This window comes from Pundamilia nyererei, unplaced genomic scaffold (genome assembly GCF_000239375.1).
Source record: "Pundamilia nyererei isolate P.nyererei 1_Seehausen unplaced genomic scaffold, PunNye1.0 scaffold00071, whole genome shotgun sequence".
In the NCBI taxonomy this organism is placed as follows: Eukaryota; Metazoa; Chordata; class Actinopteri; order Cichliformes; family Cichlidae; genus Pundamilia; species Pundamilia nyererei.
This window is the reverse complement of record NW_005187472.1, coordinates 1,796,564-1,805,756: the sequence shown is the minus strand read 5'-3', so window position 1 is coordinate 1,805,756 and position 9,193 is coordinate 1,796,564.

The following is a 9,193-nucleotide window of genomic DNA, read 5'->3' as shown; positions in this document are numbered from 1 at the left end:
AGTTAAAATCTCCAATAAAATAATCAGAGTGGCCGCTCTCTCAGGTATTACAATCCTGCTTAACATCCAGGCATCCATGAAAAAGACAGACAAAGATGTAGCAGGAAGTTAGCGTTCTAGTTTCTGTCTAAAGATGATACACCATGTTCTGACTCAGGGATTTCTTAGGAATCAGGACGTACGGTTCTGCTATCTGCTTTTTGGACATAAATGAAGAGAGAAAACTAAATAGCAGCGATGTTTGTAGGGTCACTGAAGTTGGGCTAGCTAGCATATAATGGCGTGCTAACTGGTGGCTACCAATGATTAGGATAATGTATAAACAGATGAGGGAAGATGGAGGATAAACATAATTGTTTCCCCTCAATAAAAATGTGAGGACAGGGATTAAAGCAATCATTGGCAGGAAAAAGATACTGCAAATGGACCAAACTTCAGTGAGAAAACCCCTGAGATGATTCATTTATAACACAAGGTTAGTCATTAATACGCTGCCCTCTGGCTTCGATGACTCGCTATAAAAAAAAGTCCTGAACAGTGCACCCACTGAATTTGTTTGTATAGTTAGTCCCGGAGTGATTCTTTTCTGAAGCATTCAAATATATGGCGTCTGGAAAAAGGTGAGCCCATGAACTATAGTTAAATTGTAAGCTTTTAAAAACTTGCTGCGCATGACTAGTGCTAATAAAAGTATTATAAAACTACAATAAAACACAATGGTTGATGTCATCAGTTCTGCCTGATTTCTCTCCTATGGTCAGCAGGAGGTTATTCCTGTAATCCAAAATGGAAAGAAAAGAATAAAAATCAATTTAAAAAAAATGTCTCCACTGCTTTCTCGTAGAGTTCATGGCCACTACTTTCAAGTCTTATTTATTATGAAGACTTCCATTTAGTATAGCCAAAAAGCATATTCTTTAATGCCTCGACTGAAAAGTCATTATAGCAATGACCTCAGCTTGAGGTTTCACAGCAGGAAACTAGAAACAACATAGATAAATGGATAATGTCACGGGTGGCTATGTGTATTTTTTAATATATTTTATTATGTATTGCCGAAATACTGAAGCACCTTCCCCTGAAGACACTTTGTATGCTTCTAAACATTAAGCGTGTGCTTTTGGGTTAGAGGATGTGATACATATAGTTAACCAACATGTTTGCTCAGCATCTGTGGGTGTTCAGTGGGCTGAAGTCTGAGTGTTTAAAACCATCATTCCTTTTCATTTTCTTGCTGCCATTCTCTGCAGAGGACTTGGATAAAGGCTTACTCAAAACCACTTCATTCTGTCAGATCCAGTTTGGATCAAAGTTCAGCTCAGGTGGGATTTTTTCTGCTGGATTCAAACGTCACGAGTTCTCGAGTTTGTGACCTAAAAAATGTAACTTAGGTAATGACAGTTTAGGATGGGTGATTTAGCAAATAATAAAGCTTTGATCTGGTCAAATATTCATTAAAGTGTTATTATATTTGCTTCAATACCACACTATGCCCACAAAGTTCAGCTAAAAGCAGCCAACAATTTACTTCGTATCCACGCTGAGTCAACTCTGAGATCAATAATTAATTTTATGAGTCAGTAGAAGTCATCATTTGACAAAGGAAGGCCCTGTTGGCTGTGAATAAGAGAGGACAGAACTGCTGTAAGCACAGACTTAGATGGACTGAAATATGTGGTCACTCATCGAAGTACAGAGTATGAGTCAAAGCTACAGAACCTGCTGGCTTTGATGTGAAGCCCCCTCCACAGGATACTGTAACCACCTGGTGCACTTCATTCTGTCTCAGTATAGGGGCCAAAGAAAAAGAAGGTCTCTTTGTTGTAAAAGGGCTTTAGGATTCCATCCATCCATTCACTTCCGCTTCTCCCTTTTCAGGGTCGCGGGGGGCGCTGGAGCCTATCCCAGCTGTCATAGGGCGAGAGGCGGGGTACACCCTGGACAGGTCACCAGTCTGTCGCAAGGCGGCTTTAGGATTATTAAAAAAAAAAAAATCACCCCCAGCAGCATGAGAAAATATCTGAGGAGGTCACTGTTTTTCTCTGACCCACCTACTGATATGTGTGAAACTATGAAATGGTTGTCAGCACTGATACAGGGGGGTATGAAATAGCTTCCTTACCTGGGGCTGAAATACAAGCTTCTGTTTATTGTATGTCAAAAGGAAATAACACATCATCGTATTGTATATTACTGTTTATAGCCTAGTATATCTGTTCCCTGAGTACCATCTAAACCCAGGTCACACCTCAAGTCTCAGCTAAAAATGTGGGGTACTTTAATTGCACCTCCAGGAGTTGATGAGTCATTTTGCAACAAGTGAGAGACATTTGAAAAAACAAACGCAGGAAAAACTGTTGCTTCATTTTTTTTTGACATAGATATCAAGTTAGGGAAGTAATGGATTAAAGCGTATTAATGGATAAATGCATTTTAATTAGATTTTCTTTCCTGTCTATAAATATAATTGAAGTTATACAAGTGTAACAAGAACAATTCACTAAGCATACCATCCCCACTGCCACCACAAAACCCAGTCTCATTGTTGCGAAAGGGCGTTATTGAAATGCTTGTTGCAAAGGCTTATTGGACTTGAAGGCAAAAACAAATAGTCAGCATGGAGACTCTTTTGGATGTAGTTTCGCTATTATATTCTTACTGCTGAGTGACAGTTTTACTCCAAATTATAACTCATTTTATACTACACAGCTAAATTGATTGATTGATCATACTTTATTCATCCCGAGGGAAGTTGGGTTAAGGCTGCCAGTCGTGCCAGCGCCATTATGTGTTTCAAAACTAAAAGGTTTAATATATGTGGTACGATCACAACAGACATATTTGAGAGATCAGTTTATGCGATTCAGGTTGGCTGAGGTGCTGCTCGTATGGGTCAAGAAACACTGTGTGTCTTAAAGTTTTGCAGATCTGAACGTAGGACTAAATAAAAAAGATCACATATCTCAGGGTACACAAATTGAGGGCACACAAAAAAAAGATCAGGTCCGAGGCAAGGGAAGTAAAAGTAATTACAAATTGTTGCATACATCACTGTCAGAATAAAACAGGAAGCAAGTTAACACGGAAACAACACAGAAATGGAGAATTGACAGTAAAACACAATGGAACACTATGGAAGTTAAACTGAAACAAAGAATGAACCAGATGCAAATAAATAAATAAAGGATACAAAAACTCAAAACATTTGATCAAAGAACATTATATCGAGTGACATTCACTCATCACTCAATGGGGCCTTAATCATGTATCCACACATGGTTTTTCTATTGTCCCAAACATCGGACAAGATAGTTTGATAGGTCTGCCTGTTCTCCAAACTACACCCTTCATTTAAAAGTGAAGAGAAGACTTTTGGAAGTATTGTTATGTTAAGCTATTTTAGTAGTTTTTGCAGCACAGGGTCCTCTGCATGCCTTACAGAATTATTCTGTTCAACACTTTAACTTGAGCTGATGTTAAAGAAGAAGACTTGAAATCCAAGTGAACCAAACCAAGTAAATCTATTCAAGTGAGCCTCACACTTAACTGTACCTGAGCACTGCGCATGTTCACTAAAATGTACAGGTCAGAATCTTTCTGTCAGATTTTGTAAAAGGTGATGAAAGTAGTAAAGGTTCAAATTCAGTGTGTGATGAAACACATTTTTTTTTGTAATAATCAGAATCAGTAGTTTTCAATCTCAAGTATCCCCTTAGTCATGTATATGTTAAACACTTGTATTGCAGTGAAGGTGATGTGAAGCGGTCAACTTTCACTCGTATTTCCTGCCAAACAAAAGACACAAAACAATGTTGGAAATGGAAGCTCAAAACTGCATGTGCCACACACTCAGGTTACAGTTAAAACACACAAATACACATGATTATCTATTTTTAATTAATCGTTTTCCGTTAGTTGAACTTTTCCAATTTCCTTGTGCTGTGTGGCGACTGCGGAAGTTACCCTGAAAATATCACTGCTCTAATTGTAGTTCCTACAAATAATATCTTTTGTTCTATCTGAAAGGAGTTCAAAGAAGGACTCTTTCAGTTCGTGAAGAAAAATATATTTCTCTCAGCATGAACATTTTAGATTGCACACTCACATTAAAGCAAGAGTCCACAGGAACTTGATTAAAATGGATTTACGTACTAGGCTAATGTCAAACAAAGGACCCTACGGGGATTTCAAGCTCATGCAATTACTTCATAAAGAAATAGGTCTACAAAGGCTTTGCTGCACAATTAAGGTCCTTGTTCTGTCCCAAGTTATGAGTATCTGATTGTGGTTACAGGGCAAAAGAAAAAGCAGCAGACTGAATATGAGACATGACAGAAGCATTCATAAAGTCAGTAATTTTAATGCTTATTCTGGCTTTTCAGATGATGCAGCAGGCTCACTTTGAAGAAACTCTAATATCCAAAGCACAGCTTCCAAGCTAGATGCAGAAAATTTCCCACGCACGCATCAATGTTTCTGTTTTACTTGCAGGCATCTGTTCTTGAGAAGAATTCTCTTTTTATTGTTTTTTTTACCTGGGAGACTGAGGAACTTTCATGTGTGTACCCGCTCAAGATCAATCATACTTGCACAAAATGAACTTAAACTGCAGGTTTTTCTCACACTCTGCTCACCCAGAACTGATAATTAAGCACATTTTACCCCCCAAAAGATACACTTAATTCCATATTTGATACAATCATTACAGGCCTGCAGACCAAAGCGCACTACAAGCTCAGTGACTAATAATAATGCCTGTCTGTTTAAAACTGAAGAGAACATTTTTATGTCTGCTCTCTGGAAACATGGGAAACATTTTCTATGAACACCTGTTTCCACTTGAGAGGTTTCTTAAATTTTTAATAATTCATAATTTTTTATTCTGCAAGGCTAAAACGATAACATTTTAGAAGGACACTCTCAGTCCTGAGAGTATTGAGCGTGTCACGGTAACAGGTTATGTTATTTTTCCATATTTCTCAAGGAATAAACATAAATTTGAGAAAATATCATCAAAAATTCAATTAACAGCATTGCTGTACATGTAATAACATAATTTTCAGTAAAAGAAATACACAGAAAGAAAAGCTAAATGGAAAAGAAAAAAGAACAACAGCAAATTGGACAACGTATATAATTAAAAGTGACAAAGAGTCACCTTAAAGCTGTAATGATCACAGACTGGAAATTAAAACTGGTATTACAAACTGAAGAGATACACGAGAAGTTTCTGGATTTCCACATTTGTGTTTTGTGTAGAACTGTATAAGACCAAATAATAATATGCAGAAACATGGGTATGTGTAATGTATATGGATTTGGCGTAGCTGTTTTGTAGTTATGTATATTCCTGTCTCAGAGTGACACTGAAAAACTAGTTCATGCATTTATTACTTGGCTGGACTTCATTATTATCAGGATGTCCTAAAAACTCCCCGAAAAGCCTTCAGTTGATCCAAAATGCTGCAGCAAGAGTCCTGACAGAGACTAGATTCTGGGCTGAATCCAGAATTGAATTTAAAATCCTGCTCCTCACATACAAGGTCTTGAATAATCAGGACCCGTCTTATCTTAATGACCTTATAGTACCATATCGACCCATTAGAGCACTTTGCTCTCAGACTTGGGCCTTACTTGTGGTTCGTATTAGTTCCCTTGGTTCCCTTTTTAGAATGGGAAGCAGAGCCTTCAGTGTTCAGGCCTCTGTTTTGTGGAACCAGCTCCCAGTTTGAATTCAGGACACAGACACTATCCCTACTTTTTAAATAATTGTGAACCAATCCTGAATGTTGCTTCAATTAAGGTTTGCAGGCATTTATTTATATGTGCAGTTCTCCTGAGGTCCTACCACAGCATTTCAGTCAGGGTGAGGTCCAGACTTTGAGAGGGTCATTGCAACAAATTGATTCCTGCTTTGTAGGTAACCACACTTGAATGCAATGTTTCTGTTTTGTAGACGTGCTCACACTAAACAATGAACATTGAGTAAATAACAACACTTGGCTTCTACTTCCTGTCGAAGTGGGGTGTAGTTACAGTATCTTTCCACGGGACTGCATAGAGTCTAGTCACTTGGTGCATGGCGGTGGGGGTACAACAAGCATGTAGATGAGATAGAGCCAACACAGACCCAGAGAAATACTGAGAGCGCACACACACACACACACACACACACACACACACACACACACACACACACACACACACACAATAATGAACTTAAAATAAGAACTGGCACTCAATAAAAAATAGAATTTGAAATTTCAGACACTACATCAGTACAGTAATGCAAACTGACACCAAAACTCAAACTAATGAGTTAAAACTACAACTCAAAAAAATACAAGAAAGAAAACTTTGCATTACTAGATAAATATAATTAATATGTCATATAGAAATAATATGAATATTATTCATAGATGTAAATATTAATTCAAAACAAAGCCTCAAATAAAACACACTGGCCTTTGACCGTGACAGTATTTTATATCAGCCTCATATCTTTATGGGAGACGTTTGCTGTTGATAACAGCTGCCAAGCTTTGATTACACACAGAGTGTGTCACTGTGTGACACACCATGCAAAGATATTTTTTTCATTATAATGCTTCCTACAGTACTTAAGACATCAAGAATCATGAAATAACTCATGTAGAATAATGCACAGTAAGCAAAAGTTGTGTTTTTAACATTTCCAGTTTCTAAAAGTTACTGTTTACAGGAATGCCTCTTTCAGTAATGCATTGAATGGATTAAATTAAGTGCATAATGGCAAAACCCACTAAACCTCCCAGTTAAGCAAAGACTAGCTGAGGTAGGTCCATCACTACTGTAAAACATGAAGGCCAATCCCTCCAAAAAGTTTCAAGAACTTTGATCATTTCTTTAAAACTGGACTTGAAGAAACTTTCAAACATTATGATGAAACTGGCTCTAATGAGGACTGCCCCAGGAAAGTAAGAGCAAGAGTTCCCTCTGCTGCAGAAGAAAAGTTCAACAGAGTCACCAGCACCAGTGATTGGCAGCACCTGAGATTAGAGCCGTGTGAAGGCCCCAGGCGAGCTGGCTCTCTGTTTTCTGTTATAGGTGCTGTGCCCGACACATGCTGTGCTGATCCCGTTCTTTTGGCTCGCTGGGCCAGCTTCCAGTTTGCTGTGAGGTAATGCCTTGATTGGTGTCTGTTTTTTTGTTTTGTTTTTTTTTACCTGAGAGGATGAGCGTGAAACCCAGGCTTTCTCAGTTTGTTTCTCTCTCTCCCTGCAACTCTAGCACAGTGCATCCTCTTTTTTTCATTATGTCTTTTCCTTCCTCTTCGAACCTCATACATTTTGCATACATATGGCTCTGAACAGACAATGTGAGATTTACTCACTAAATTAAAGAGTGTGCAGGTACACTCCGCCTGTTTGTGCTCAGTGGGAACAAACATGTTTTTCAAAAAGACAGCGACTGGAAACATTCCTCCAGGCTCTGAAAAGTGTTTTTGACCAAGACACAGAGAGATGGAGTGCTGCATCAGATCAGCTCGCCTCAACCAAGCTGACGTGGTTTGAGATGATTATGGTCAGAGAGTGAAGAGAAACACCTAAGTGCTCATCACAGTGCTTAAATGTGCTGAGGAGACAGATAGGTGCATCCAAACGTTTATGGGAGTCACAAAACCTTAAGTACTCCTTCAGAATTCTTTAGTTTGTTGCACTAGTTTTTCTTCCCTTTCAGCCACTACCTACTGTTTCCTAGAGGTTTGCGGATCGATCCAAATATCAAACAATATTAATGCTGATATTAGTATCAGAACTATAGACAGGCACATCTACATCTCAGGCCTCAAAAAACCCAGATTCAAAATAAACGAAAAGTTCTAAAGAGTGTTTTTTTGTGTTGACTAATTTTTTTTGGAGAGTAAGAATTCAGCTCATAAGTAATGACACACTGCTTTCCCCTCCATAAGGTGCCTTTAAAGGTTTCAGAATTTATACTATTATCAGCAAAACTTCCCCTGTACATGCTTGGTATCAGATCGATGCCTAATAAATAATTATAGCACAGCACTACTTTTTCCTTCCTCACTTGTTTTATATATTTGATATCTTCAGTATAAAAGGTTAATCTTATGCATATTATATTAAGAATTTGACACAAATGAAGTGCAGTTCTTTTTGGAAAATAGTTTAAGCACCCAAACCTGAGCATAAACAGTTTGGGGAACTTCACTTATCCTGGTAAGTACAGTTTGTTTGTACAGTTCCTTGTTTTCACTAATCTCATATAACTTTATGTTCACAGATAATTGGGTAATATTGTCTCCCTTATGTCTGTGAAGGTTCTCAGTCATCCAGGTCAACGTAGTCTAAGGAGCTTGGAAAGAAAAGCGTCTGGACTTCTTTAAGTTGCTTGAAGACGTTTCACTTCTCATCTAAGAAGCTTCTTGAGGACAATGGACAATGGACCCCCTGATGATCCTCTACCTAATCATATGAGCCAAGGTGTAAAAACAGGTGTAGGTCACAATCAGCCAGGGTTTCGGGTGAGCTCATTGTGAAACCTGGCCCCACCCTATCATGTGGTTTCCTGAGGTCAGATAGCCCAGGGTGTGAGTGGGTGTTAAGGTGTCTGGGAAGGATCTCAAAACTGGATTATAGATGGCAGACAGTTGGTGTCGTAAACCACCGCCTCTGTTCACAGTGGGCATAAATGGCTTCTTTTACTCCTCTTTCAAACCGTCTGTCTTCTCTGTCCAAAATGTGAACATTGGCATCCTTGAAAGAGTGACCTTTGACCTTTAGATGCAGATGGACCGCTGAGTCTTTTCCCGTGGAGGTGGCTCTTCTATGTTGTGCCGTGTGTTTATGAAGTGGCTTTTTGGTCTCTCTGATGTAGAGGTCTGGGCATTCCTCGCTACACTGTACAGATTACACTACATTGTCTCCCTTAAATGCTTTTGAAAAAATCCTGTCTGTGTCCGGTAATTCTCTGATCACAGCTCATAAACTGAAATATTAGAAATGCATTCACCAGTGTCTCTTTGGAAGAAAAAGTTGTTTTCTGTACAAATCAAATGTGGGGAAAGGAAAAGAAAAAACTTGAAAGATTCTGATGGCTAAACACACCATTTACGAACCTGCTAAAAAGATCCTAAAACATTCTTGCACATTCCTTCAATAAAGGATTCAAACCTGAAGCCAGGCAGCTC